At 36.0% G+C, this 14,956-nt stretch overlaps 2 protein-coding genes across 2 annotated transcripts in view; one reads left to right on the forward strand and one right to left on the reverse strand.

Moving 5' to 3' along the window:
- Positions 1–14,956, reverse strand: part of LOC106169756 (ATP-dependent RNA helicase DDX1) — a 121,809-nt gene that overhangs the window by 50,890 nt on the left and 55,963 nt on the right. The gene's annotated exons all lie outside the window — the stretch shown is intronic.
- LOC106169759 (uncharacterized) overlaps positions 6,193–14,956 on the forward strand; it is a 39,886-nt gene continuing 31,122 nt past the window's right edge. Inside the window, exon 1 of the mRNA XM_087010332.1 lies at positions 6,193–6,506. The gene's annotated coding sequence lies outside the window, so the exon portion shown is untranslated. The remainder of the gene's footprint in view (positions 6,507–14,956) is intronic.

Below are 14,956 nucleotides of genomic sequence, written 5' to 3' on the forward strand. Positions count from 1 at the left end.
GCAGCTTGTTAAGGCAGACCTAGATAGAGTAACACCCACTTACTCTGTGGTAAAACGTGCTATCTATTCAGGTGGAATTCACCAGAGGCCTTCATTGTCTCCATGATACTTGTAATAAAACTGAAATATTTAGAGCAACATGCTCAGATAATCATGTAGGTACTCTATGTGGCGACATGTATACATACATAATTTATGGCTGGGCCTTATTTTGTGAAAACAGTTTTTTAAGGGATAATTTTTGGTAGATTAGAATTTATGACATCTTTACGGTATGCTGAAGGCACAAATAAATGAATTACAAATACTAAATAACTATAATTTCATGTCCCTGTGATATGTGCTACATTCACCAATTTTCTTTTTTCCTTTTTTAATTCCCTTTACTTTGGGTTAACAGCTGAAATGCTACTTTTTTTTTGCTGCTTACAACAGAACCTCATACATTTCAAATTGACGTCATTCTAAAAAAAACTTTCAAGTACAAATGACATGACTGTGCTCTGGCTGAATAGTTTCAGTTACTATGACAAAAAAAATGATGCAATCATTTTTAGGTGCGTTTACACTGGCCTAAGTTAATTATTAACTTACCATGACTAACGTAAAAGAATGTAAAAGCTAAACCAGTTCAGGACTAGACCAATGGACACCATGACCATGATAGATGTAAAAGCTAAAGCAGTTCGGGACTGGACCAATGGACACCATGACCATGATAGATGTAAAAGCTAAAGCAGTTCAGGACTAGACCAATGGACACCATGACCATGATAGATGTAAAAGCTAAAGCAGTTCGGGACTGGACCAATGGACACCATGACCATGATAGATGTAATTTAAGCTAAACCAGTTCGAGACTGGACCAATGGACACCATGACCATGATAGATATAAAAGCTGAACCAGTTCGGGACTGTACCAATGGACACCATGACCATGATAGATGTAAAAGCTAAACCAGTTCGGGACTGGACCAATGGATGCTATGACAATGAAAAACGTAACAAAAGGGACCTGATGTGCAAGGTTGGCTTTCTGCTGAGCTGTAACAATTTGAATGTATCACATGATGACATAAGGGCTATCTATGAAATCCCTTTTCCTTGCTTTCGTGAAAACAATTATGGAGGAAATGTTTGGACAATTACTTATGGCAGTTCTTTGACATTTGTTGTAATTTTTCTCAGGATTCTCTAAATTTATTCCCTAGAGACATTTACAGCATGTAAGACCTTTCAGACTTACTTTCTATAAATGGCAGAAACATGTTTTTGGTAAATCAAGATCTACTGCAAGATTATTATGCAAATAAATTCTCTCCCTAAGGTGGAACTAATGCTCCCCTAGGATCAGTGAACCGCATTTGCAATCACAGTCAAACCCTGCTGTAGGCACTTTGATGTTTTGATAAGATTAAATTTTTACAGAAATATTCAGCCTAAACATTCATATTGGTTTACAGTTGATGAATTGAATTTATTGAAAACTTTCATCTTGACGTTTTTCATTCACATAAAGATTCAAGCATATTTGTCTACTCAAACTTGTCTCAACTGTGAAAAGAAAATCTATTTTACCTCTTTTCAGACATCTTTTATTTTGATATTTTAATTTTTTAAGAAATAAAAAGACTAACCTGGTGTACCACTACATGTAAAGGGAGCATAGCTATAAAAATGCTGCAAAATTGTATTTTCTGACCTATGAAACCCAGGGTTTGCTATTCTGATGGCTAATGGTCTCTTCCCCATGGAATGCTACTCCAAAGATCTACTATTTCAACGGTCCATTTATCCAAAATATACCTTCAGAGTAGCACAAAGAACCCAAATTGAATATAAAGAATATGTGGAAAGTATATACATTAAATTCAATGCACACTTCTTTAGTGATGGATGAGTGAATGTGAATTTCAAATAAAAGCTAATTTACATTGCAGCATGATTATACTGTCTTTAGAATAGTGACCCTTCGGAATAGCCAACCCTTAGCCATCAGAATAGCAAATCCCGGATTTCCCAGGTCAGAAAAAACATTTTAGAGCATTTTTAAGAATAGTGAACCTTTGGAATAACTTCGGATTACAGAGCTGACCCCCACGTAATGGTCTTAAATTGTATTAGGATGTTATTGAGAGCATTCACAACAGATGATCCGTAGACTAAATATGGCCGACCCCATTCAAAAGGAATGCTGCTAATTCCCTGATGGTCTACCCACCTCCAAACACACAGTCCCTGCAGGGGTCTAGCAATTAAACCTGGACCAGAGATATAATCCATTTAATTTATGCATGTGGAGATGGGGAGACCATCAGGGAATTAGCAGCATTGCTTTTAAGTGGGTTGGCTGTGTTTAGAAGGGGATCAACTTGCTCTGAATGCACTCACTGATAGAGAATTTTAACAGTCCCAGCCTGGTGAAATTGCACTGATGGACAACCAGACAAACAGGCAGGCAATTTAATTCCACAAACAAGTACATCATTATTCCTCCTTCCTGAACACACAAAAGGGACAAACTATTTACAGGCCTCATAAACGTTAATTGTCCTTTGTGATCATGGATGCCAAATCCAGGGGCGGATTCAGAGATATTTTCTGACAGTCTTTCAAATTAACTTTGTTGATCCATCCTCCATTTTTGACCATCTTCTGAGAGAAAAAAATAGATACCTGTCAATGTAAACTTGAAAATCGTACTGTCTTCTGGAAGACCCAGAAGAATGGCCTTAAAACTCTCGCCCTGAAATCAATGTCTAAAACTACGAAACTTGCTGCAAGTACTCAAATATAATGATTTGGCCAGCTTTTGTCTGAGTCTTTTGCTGTTTACATATGGGTTCTTCTACTCAACATTAAACTATTTTCAGCTAATGTTTCCAACAAATCACAAATCTCTATGTGCCCAACTTTCTCTGGCACATACAGACCATGCCAAATGGGAAAGAAAGCAGACTTGCAATTCACAATTTACACAGTAGTGCTTGCTACAAAAATTTTTACGTTCATGCCATAAAATTGCAGTTTAAGTCATTCATTTGGCTATCGCAATCACAAACCGGCAGCTTGATATCACGAATGGCAATTTTATTTACAAGGCCTGACATGTGTAATGTCCATAATACATAAACACACTATACTGCATTGGAAATATAATTAAGCATTTCTCCCATCAATCAATTGCTTGGCTGACAAGTAAATAATTTCTTTGCATTCTCACATACACACAAAAAGAAAATAATATCAATAGTGTCATTAATACTATGGTTACTGGTTACTGTAGTATATCCCTTCTTTTTCCTCTGATTAAAATTTGAACTTGTCTTGCCTGGTGTGATCGATACACAATTATAGATACTCAGACAATAATGAAGGAGACGATAGAGAAAATCCAAAAGCACTCTGAAAGAGCAAAAAATGAGTATTCAATACAACTTCAGTTATAGTGGTGTCTACATATGGTAATTACTAGATCGATGGAATAATTTTACACATGCAGTAATTTTTAAGTCATAATTAGAACACATTCCTATTAAGTGATAGCAACAAAATGAAAAAGGACCCTTGGCAAGTATCAGGCACAGGCCTGCTGCAAACTCTCTAGCAAATTCACTGCAAATTTGCTACAAATTTGCTGCAAATTTGCAAGAAATTCTTGCAAGAAATTCTTGCAAATTCGCTGCAAGTTTGCTGCAAATTTGCAGCAAATCTATTGCAAATTTGCAAGAGCTTGAATACTTTCTTGCAAACCAACTGCAAACTTAATATGTTCTTGCAAATTTGCTACTAATTTGCCGAAACATAAAGACTTTTCCTGCAATCTTAAGTTGTTATGGCAAATTTGTTGCAAATTAGCAGCAATACAATTTTTTCTTGCAAACTCCTGCAAGCTAGTTGCTGCAAACTTTTAGTTTGCGGCAAATTTGCTGCAATTTTGCTGCAAAATTTTCATTTTGCTAAGGGGAGGCTATTTTTTAGTTCTATTCTATGCTGTAGAAGCAATACAAATGCTACACAGAATTATAATTTTTGTGATTATAAAATTATGTATCTGAAAGTTTGATGATTTTTGCTCATTGAAAAGATAGTAAGAATAAAAATCATTACTGATCTTTGAACCAGGTTCTAGGGAAAGTGGATCTAAACTAAAATGCCAGCAAGTTTGGAGGCAGGATAGTAAAATTTTGTCAATTTATTTTGTTCTTGGTCACCACTTCTGTTCTTAATAGTAAATTCCTTAGCTGACACCTTAATCTGTTATCTGTCCAATGATTAGATGATTTTATGCATCGAGTGTTAGATATCAGATGCGGATTGAGACCGTCTTCTGGGCCTTCTGGAAGACGGTCAGATTTTTAAGTTTACATTGACGGGTATCTAATTTTTTCTGTCGGAAGACAGTCAAAAATTGAGGATGGATCAGCAAAGATAATTTGGAAGACTGTCAGAAAATTTCTCTGGATCCGCCCCTGGATATGTACAATTTTACATTTGAACAAAATCTTGCAGCACTATAATTTTCATCTAATTTAAGATGAAGTAAAAGCGGCCTTCCAAGTATCTTTGGCATATGTTTATAAAGTATATACTATTATGCGTATAGATATTTCAGCCATTGCGCCCAGCATGTGTTTCACGAGTCATGCTACGCTACAATGGGGGTGTGGTGGTAGGCCTACATGTAGCAGTAGGAATACAATCGATAGTATCACCCCATAGACATCCACCATCCACAAATGTTTTCTGGGACATCCATTAAATATAAACAAAAGTCTATTCTCATGCAATGTATTTGGTACAGTTGTATATCAATAGGAAGCATGTGCTTCGTCTACAAATGCAAACAGTGGAGGTGCTGTAGTACTGATTGTCGTAAAATTAGCTCGAGAAGTGCATGTAAGAAAAATTATCTATAAAATTTAGATTTTGTAGAGTCAGCTCAATTCTGGTAGAAGACGAAACAAAAAAATCAAAGATATTAACCCATTTTACAATATTTCCTACTACGTCAACGACGTAGTTTGTTGGCAGATAAATGTGATTACACTCTTAGCTGACTCAGGAAAAGCTTGAAAAAGCATTCAAAGAAGAGGCATGCATGCCAATAGTGAGTGAAAAGTGTGCTATGATCAGGACAAACAATACCGATTATAAGCTGATAGCCACAAACCCCTAATTAAGCTGTGTTGACTCCTTGCTGGGAAGGGGTAGCGCCCTCCTACTGCTGTGAGTAATCACACATTGTCTTCTAACTTATGGCTATGCCTGAGTTACACTGACTCCATGAATTAAAATGTTTTCATTATGAAGGGGGCAGATGGTAAATTTACGACAATTAAAGCAGTTATCGATCTTGCCCGTACCCATTGTCCAGTTTCTAAATGGCTACAGTGTAGGTACTCGCTTCACATATTGTTTTAAGTGTATTGTGTGTTAAAGAGACAAAATAGCAGAATTATTGATGAACTCAAATGTACCTCCTTCTTGCTATTGCACCACAATTCTTGTTGATCAAAATAATAATGTAAATTCTTGTTGATGACAAATTTACAAAAATGTATCTTGTACCTCAGTTTGGAATGATAATGTAACTGTGTTCTTTTGAAATGGGGGGTATCCCTTAGGAAAATGAAAAGTTTGCAGCAATACAACAGCAAAATTGAAGCAAATTTGCTGCCAACTAAAAGTTTGAGGCAACTAGTTTGCAGTAGTTTACAAGAAAAATTAGTATTGCTGCTAATTTGCAGCAAATGTGCAATAACAACCTTAGTTTACAGCAGGTTTGCAAGAAAATCTTTATGTTCTAGAGAATTTGTGGCAAATTTGCAAGGGCATCTTAAGTTTGCAGTAAGTTTGCAAGGAAGTATTCAAGTTCTTGCAAATTAGCAGCAAACTTACAGCTAATTTGCAAGAATTTCTTGCAAATTTGCAGCAAATTTGAGTGAATTTGCGAAAGAGTTTGCGTCAGGCATGATATTTTGCTAAGGAATGGTCTATGTGCTCTAGTGTATTTTATATAAATTAGTAATGTATAACTCTGTAGTTTTATACATTAAGTGAAAGTCAACTAAAAAAAGTAAACAAATAAACAAAGTTTTATAAGTTTCATAATATTAAGTATCATCTTCAGCTGCCGCAACATGTATTACTCAAGCCTTGGCTCAACGATTAATTAAAACTGACACTTTCATCCCTGTGTCAATTGATATCACATTAACCAATGAAAGCCAGTCACCTGTACAGCTGTGTTAAAGATTTCCCCTATGATCTGCTGTAATCCAGCCACAGTGTTGTGAGCCCCAATTTATCACCAATAAAAAGAAGGTAGCAGTAGCGCGCGGCACATATTGATTTGCTTACCACATCACAGTCAACAAGCCAACGTTACTGCTAACTCACAGCATGGCAATCAGCAAAACAGACAAACATGCTCTGCACAAGACAGCAAAAGTTTTACATCAATGATTTCAGTGTCTACTGAAGGAAAAAGAAGGAAAAGAAGGTAGGCAATTTAAAGAACTTATTCATTTATTTAGGATGACTGCACAACAGTTGAATATTTTATGCTATGATATACAGCACTGCAACAAATAGCTTTTTTCCCAGTTTATTTTTGTTTTGTTGGTAAATGTTAATGATACAATGGCATTTTTATACTTACTGGTATCTACAAAAACATAGTTCAAATACTATGTTCTGAAATGGTTCTATACCAAGGACACGCACACACAAAAAAAAAAAAAAAATTACTTACTGTCCATTAAAGGGCATTTTGGCTTTGCCCAACAGAGTGAATGATAAGGTCATAACAGGAAATGAAAGCTAAATGTTGTTTACATCGATTATCACATTGGGTTTGGGGAAACTGAAAGCATTTCACATTGAGGTGAACAGTCAAAGCCTCATTGTCTCACAAGTCACTTAAAAGGATAACAACTCTTCGTATGAGATCCGATTTTATTAAAATTTTCACAATAAATACATTGTAGTTAACTCATAGTTACATTATACATAATATAAATTCCATTTTACCACCAAAACAGTGGTTATGACAATTATTCTAGAATCTATGCTTGCCATCAGGCCATGTGACATACCTGCATAGGTGGCTACCCTCTGTTATAATCTGTTATGTTGTTGTTCCTTTAAAATCTTCGTGGCAACCAAGACAGAACAGCCTTTTTTAATATCCAGAAGTACATCTCTAACAATGACAAAGAGAGGATATGAACTTTAACCCTGTATACTATTATACGTTTCTAATACCATATCATATAAATTTTCTATAGGATATATTATTCTATCATCAATAATGAAGTTTACAACTCAATATAGCTAAAGAAGATGACCACCGTGTGTGTGCACTGTACTATCCAAAATTGCTATTATTCACCTGAATATGGCAAACATTGATGAAATTGGCTAAAACCTTTTATCCATATCATAAAGGTAAATTTAAGAAGAACCTTTTACTCATGAGCAGGGAAATCATCACGTTAGAGTTTAGGTACCAACTGGCAAGGCATTTCTGAGTATAAAAGTCAGGCCTACCCAACTACCAGATTCGGCACCTACGGATCCAGAATAAACCGGTATATCAGACCACACTACCCGTTTTCAAGGTGTGTGTCAGATCGCATTACAGAGTATCATACCCCATCACATATTTTGTAAGCCTACCTGTCATCCGGGTATCGCGCATCGTTTTCGTCAAGTAGGAGTCGTATGAATACAACAACATGGCGACAGACGACTCCCTCAATCAGGGGGTGGAAACGCGCTACTTTTATGATTAAGACGAGACTAGCTGTCAATACCGGTTATTGTTTTGTGACCTTGAGGAACAATTAGGTTTGGTCGTTGCGGCACGCATGAACAGTAGTTGAACTACCACACCTGGGTCTGTTGTTTTTGACAACTGTTCACTCGTCATCGAGGCGCTTGTTCTAGACTACAGGCTGATATCTACTAGTACTACCAGTGGCTTCATTAGTAATGTTCCCACAATACTTAGTTTTTTTTGTCTGTGCGTACATACCCTGAAAAAGGCCAGCCTCGCTGACGAGAACAATGGACGTTTCTCACCCCTCTCTAGGATTACCCCTGCCCTCAATCTCGTCCATCCCGGTAGTCATGAAAATATTTAACCCCCAGCTTCTGCTATCAAAATTAGGTCTACTTTTCTAAATTAATATATGAGTTTGCAAGTTCTTATTTACAAAACATCATTGGCTATGTCCGAACCTAAATTTTATGTTAAAAATTGCGGTATTGTCAGATTTTAGCATAAACAGGAAAAATTGCAGCAGCGCATGAATCTAGATGAGATGCACTACTTTCCAACTCCGATCATTGCTATCACATCGCGCACCAGGCAAAATCGGTTTGGTGGCTGATACTCTGTAATGCGATCTGACTCACACCTTGAAAACGGGCAGTGTGGTCTGATAAACCGGTTTATTCTGGATCCGTAGGTGCAGAGACTGGTAGTTGGGTAGGACTGAAAGTTATAGAGGTCCTTTAAATATAGTAAGGACAAGTGCAGGGCTGAATATTGGCCAACAGGTTCAACGCCAATTATTTTGTCTAATGGGTCATAATATGAGCAGATGTTTTGATGACTAGTCAATCTCAGACTTCATCACGAAGGCCCTACTTCCAAGTAAAATTAGAACTGTGCTACACAGTAATGATACTGTGTCCCGGCAGAATGTGTGATTTGAATTTCTAGCCACAGGAATACTAATCTAATCCCTTTGTTGTCCCGCCCACTGCCACCGTAACTGAGCTGAGTTGCATGCTGGTTGGGTTGCCTCATTTGTTTTCAATTCTATATGTTCTACAGTCTCTACTCTGACTGCATGATGGCTTCATATCCCTGGCATTGTCATGGTACCATTCTGAATCAGCCATGTGAAAATAAGACTTGGAATAAATCACGAGATCTTGAGACAATGAAGATCTACCTACACAATGTCTCCTTTTTTACTAGATTTCACACATGCCAAAAAACTATGCAACCAAGTGAAACATTCTCAAATCACATAAAGCAATACTTCAGAATATATATGGTGTCTGGATGGATAAAGCCCAGCCATCAAATATCATTGCTATCCCTATGCAAACAATGCCAACAAAAACTGATAATGTTTTCAAGTGAGTTTTACAAGAAAATAAACATGAAAGTTAAATGTCTTCTCATCCCTGCACTTTTGTGACCAAAGTCAGTGATCGTGTTATCCTACCAATCTGTGATTCTATGAGTATAGTTGATTAAAATTATTTTCACATTGTAATTTCTGCTATCTTCACAGACTACAAGAGTGAGGAAGTCTAAAATTTGGTGACTGATAGATCTATCATCAGGGATGTGCATGGGCACTTATGAATGTAAGGGCAACTGGGGGTTGGGGTGGGGGGTTAAACTCTTTTCACATAGTAACATCTGCTATATCCTCCTAAACCATTATAATGAAGAAGTTCAAACATAGGGGATTGATAGACCTATCATCAGAGATGTGGATGGGCCAGTCACAATTTATGTAGGGTGGGGTTTGGGCTGTCCCTGGGGGTGGATGGAGGGTGGAGGTGGATTCTTTTTTCACATTATGCAAATTTTTCATCAATACCTTTTCATATTTTAAAATGCATTTTAAAAATGTTTTGTCTAATATGCTTTTCTTAGATTGACTATTTTTAGTTTCATACATGGACCATCCAATGCATTTATGGTTGTATATAAATATTATTATATTATTATTATTATTATTATTATTATTATTATTATTATTATTATAGTTATGCTCTTATTATGACGATAATTTGAAATAATTATACCATATTGGGTCCACCCATAGTCACAGATATCAAGGGAATGGGGTCCCGAGAATGAGCTACTCTTTACAATGTGGGGAAGTGTGGAGACATGCAATTATAGCTATCCCAATAACACCAACTAGTTCTTTATGTTATCATTTCATTTTTAATCTAAGCCAAGAAATGGGATGATAGATTCATGTCCAAATTATGATACAGCTCATAATATCATCATCATCATCGAATAACAGAATGTTCAGGGTGAACTGCTGTGGCCCTCCAATGCCCCCTACCCATGCCATTCTGTATATCACAATCATACTTCTGCTCCCATATTCTCTCTTTTATATTGTCTGAGTGTCTCATCTTTGGCCTTCCTTTTCCTCTTTTACCAAACATCCACATGCATCCATCAACATTTTCGTTTCTAAATAATTTTTTCGCATGGTGTGTCCGACAAATGCCATTTTTCATCTGTTTGCATGTAGTTGTTAGAAGTTTTTCTATTCATTTCATTCTTTTGAATACTTGCTTGTTAGTCACTCTTTTGATCTAGTCGACTCTCAGCAGCTGTCTATAGCACCAAAGACAACTAATATTCTATGAGCTAATCTGTCCATCTAATGCCTTTTCACTTCAGCCTTTTAAGTCTATTCAATCATTTAAAGACTAAATAATGCTACATGTATTGAAAATCCAAAGAGAATTAACTTAAACGCTAGTCTTTCTTTGTTCAATAATTGAAATAATGTGGCGAGAGAGAGAGAGAGAGAGAGAGTGACCTGAAAGTCAACCACCAGAATGGTTCCAAATGAAAGGGTTTTGATTGGAATCACAGGAACCCATTTAACCATATTACAACAGTTACTGTAACAATTGTAAGTGGGGATTGATTATCTCTATATCTACACCTTAAGTAATGGCTACTGCATATGTCAGACAGAATATTCCAATTCCTGTACTTTCAGTGACATTTTATCCTAGAGCCAAGTATAGGTGAACACATTTACGTCAATCTTATGTGTAGAAGAGGTTTCAGTTGATAAGAAACAAAGGTGCGCTGATATAACCAAAGTGGGTGGAAAAAAATGCAAAAGATATCATGGATATGAAAGTAAAGGAGATTCTCTCTCTGATACTGATACGTGTGTGTGTGTGTGTGTGTGTGTGTGTGTGTGTGTGTGTGTGAGAGAGAGAGAGAGAGACTTTATTCCTAATTGCTCTGTTATAAAGTTCATATACATGTATTTGCATGTGGGTGCTATGCTGGGTTTTTAAAAATTGTCTATAATTTATATGTACAGGTCGCGTACATACAATGGGATTTAATTAGAGTATCAATGATAACCCAGTAGCTGTCAAGCTATCTAAATTGCTTTAATTTTATAAACAGACAACATTTCTTGGTATCAGTTTTGATGCCATAAGTGGCTTTTTATCACATTTTTTAAAAGTATTTATAGTATTTTGGAAAGCAATAAAAGCTTTTAAGACTATTTGTGCAGTGCTTTAAGCGAAGTCTTATTCTCAAGTCCGCTTTAAAATGACGCACAGAAAAAATGCCAAATCACGCTCGCACTGTGAGATGCGACTTTTCCAATTTCCAGTTGGTTTAGCCAGCTCTGTAGTATTTAGGAAAGCCATAAAAGCTTTTAAGGCCATCTGTGCATTGTTCTATGGACCTGATAACAATGCAGATTGCAAGCAACACACATAGATTCTTACTAGTTCATTACACAGTTGCAACTCAATCCTGTTATAATCTCATGATAAAACATATTATCCCATAATTCTAATAAAATCCTATGATTCTGCATGGATAGTACCCTTAAGGCATATTATCTTGCTGGATGATCCAGTTGAATCGAGTTTTTTTTTTCTGTAGAGTGAGCTTGATCTTTACATTAGGCCATAGATAGTTTGTCACCTATAACTGTTAAAGATTTTCAAGCAAAACTTAAAAAAATCCATTTCCTCTTCTAGAGATGTACTGGGAGTCCCCAAGGTTTCAAATAAATGAGATAAGAAGCGCAAAAATAGAAAACAAGAAGTTTTCAAATCACACTAAAGGAAATAATGTCTGTCTCAAATCAATTTGTCTAATCACGAGTTCACATTTTACAAACTCGTTGTGGGAGTATCAGCTACTCTAGCTATTAACACATACGTCAGTTCAAAGCTAGACCTCCCCTTCCATCAGCCTACAGTTAGATGGAAAAAAAGAACAAAATAAACCCACACTACAATATATAACCAAACGTGTGGAGTACCCAGACGATATGATGATCGTGAATATAATGGGCAATGTTGGTACTTAATGTCACTTAGTGGTCAACTACCCTTAGCAAAATGAAAACTTTTGCATCAATATTGCAGCAATGTTGCAGCCATATTGCAGCAAATTTGCTGCAAATTTGCAGCTGGCTTGATACTTTGCCAAGGGTATGGCTTATCATGATAACACATCAAATGCCATGGTGATGACTATAACCCTATTCCCTGGGTCACAGATTGATTTTTTCACACGATATTCGCAGTTATGTCTCTTGCTAATGCTATATTTACACTTTTCTGTACTGTGTCCAACAAGATTTTTTTGTAGGGAATTATGTCATCACTCGGTTTGCCTCTAGTGTAGAGGACATGTAGGTGCGTTGACCATAATTAGAGAATATTGACCATGGTCACTGCTGGGTGACCACGGATTGAATGTCACTCAAAACATCAGGGCAAGTGTTTTATAGAAAACCCATCCCATGCTATCATTTTCGTTTAAATGTTTCTGTTATGGAGTTATGAGCCTCTAAATACAGATTTTCATTAAAAATGGCATTATTTTGCTTCATCAACAATAAAATCTGAACTAAGACATTTAAGAAAAGTTGCTTGCAGGGTTTTGGAGTATTAAATGGTGTTATTAAATAGGCGTTGAAACGATGATTGTGGGTGCGCAGGTAAAAGAGAAATTTGAGAAACTGTTTTTTTCAGTTTTTACTCCCAAATCGCAATTCTGATGTCACCCGTAAGATGACACGTGTAAATGTTAATTAATTTAGTCACTGAACACTGAAGATTTATCTATAACCCGAAAGAATGTATGTAAGGCAGTAAATAAAGAGTTTTGGGCAAAGGGTGACAATATGCTTAAGAGCAATTTAAGCTTGGTTGACCATGATCAGAACTGTAAAACTCCATCCATGATCCACAATGCCAGAGTCAAGTTGACTAACCATCACATTATTAAGTAACATGTTGAATTATACATATGTTTATAATATTGTTAGAAATTATCTTTCACACTTCTTCTTTGGTATTTTGTGTTTGAGCAATGTTAGCCGTGTAGTTGCAACCATGCAAACTTTGACCACAGATAACTTTAAAAATTGGCTTTATTAATAAGCATGCTAACTGTTTGAAATATTGATATTATATTAGCATTGGAGAAAAAGGCAACAATTCTTAGGCACAGTTATAGAATAAACCAAATACATCCAAGATGTCTTAGAAATAACTCTGCCTATCTTTTTTTCTAAGTCTGAAAAAAGAGAAGGGAACAACACATATGCTGATTATGACATAATGAAATCCTCCTCCAGACTCATCTTAGGTTGCATTTAGAACCAACTGATCTGCAGAACAACAGGTCTGTGTTGATCTGCGGATCAAATATGGTGCAACCCACTTGAGAGCATGCCAAGATTTAATTGCTCTGTCCCTGCTGGGCCTGGGAGGCATGAATCCACTGTTAAGTGCTGCCATATTTGATCCACTGACTAGTTAGTCTGCAGATCAACTTGGTTGTGAATACAGACTTAATATCTAGAACATAAATTATATAGGCTATTCTTCCACATTAACAGATACAATGGAAAAATATGCCCGACTCACTACATTTACCTTCAAAGGGGCAAAAAACATTTTTAGAGACTTTATAGAGAAAAAAATACCAAACACCTTGAATAATTGGAACATTTTCCCAAGGTACTTAATCACAAGATAATTCCTCGTTCCCACCTTAACACCTTCAAAAGCACTTAGAAAAAATGGCATTCCACTTCCGGGAGATGGTTGCAGGATAATTTGGATGTACAATGCCTGCATGTCTGAAACCAACTTCAACATTCAATAGGCACTTTCAAGATGATCAAACAGAAAACCTGATGAGATATGTTGTAACATTAAGTGATTATTCTTGGGGCCACTTCTAATATCAACGAAAGCTGTTAACATTGTTCTGATACACAAAGGTATGTGACAAAGGCATGTCAACCCATGCTGTTCATCTAGTTCATTGAGATTTGTTGAGAGATTCTGCCACAAAATATTGATTTTTGGCACGTTCTTGGTGTTTCAGACATTTAAAATAATAAAAAAAGTTATGAATATACAGTTGAAAAATAAAACTAATATTTAAATCCTCACTTCACAGACAAATATATAAAGCTACACAAAATAGCAAAGTTCTCATACTGAAGGAAATGAAAAGTGAAAAAAAAAAAAAAAAATATATATATATATAAGGAGTTACCTCAAAGAAATATGAGTATCACCCACACCCAACCCACAGAATTCTAAAAAAGTCATCACAGCTGGTACAAACTTTGCTTTCTTAACTTAAAACGGGCATTGACCTGGCCCACATGATAGAAGAAAGAACATTACAGTGAGGGTAAACGATTATTTTAAAATTTAAGCAGCAAGGCTGTCATATTTACTGAAACAAAGCAGAAAATAATGATGGTTGTGCATAATGTTGAACAGCATGATCACCACCAATTTTTAAAAAAACTTTTTTAAAGATTAAAATTATTTGTCATAGGTAACACAGACATTCAGAAAATGTAAATAGCTTTGGGCTTCAGGCCAAGGAGATTTCAAAGTCACACTTAAAATGACAATAGTTGAAAAATGAACATTTCACAAAAACTGCAACTGTACAAATTTAAGAAAACTGTCTGCACATAAAAATATGGATAACTGCAGGCTTTGAATTTCAACCCAAACCATTAAAAATAAAGTATGTCAATAATTTGTTTTAATATTCTTAAATGAATATTGAAAATCAGCCAGTGATAAATGACTAGCGCAGCATATCAAGGATTGTGATCTGATCATGATATCGACACCATGTGCATG

The sequence above is a fragment of the Lingula anatina genome, chromosome 4 (assembly GCF_051362555.1).
Source record: "Lingula anatina isolate TDL-2025a chromosome 4, LinAna3.0, whole genome shotgun sequence".
Taxonomy (NCBI): Eukaryota; Metazoa; Brachiopoda; class Lingulata; order Lingulida; family Lingulidae; genus Lingula; species Lingula anatina.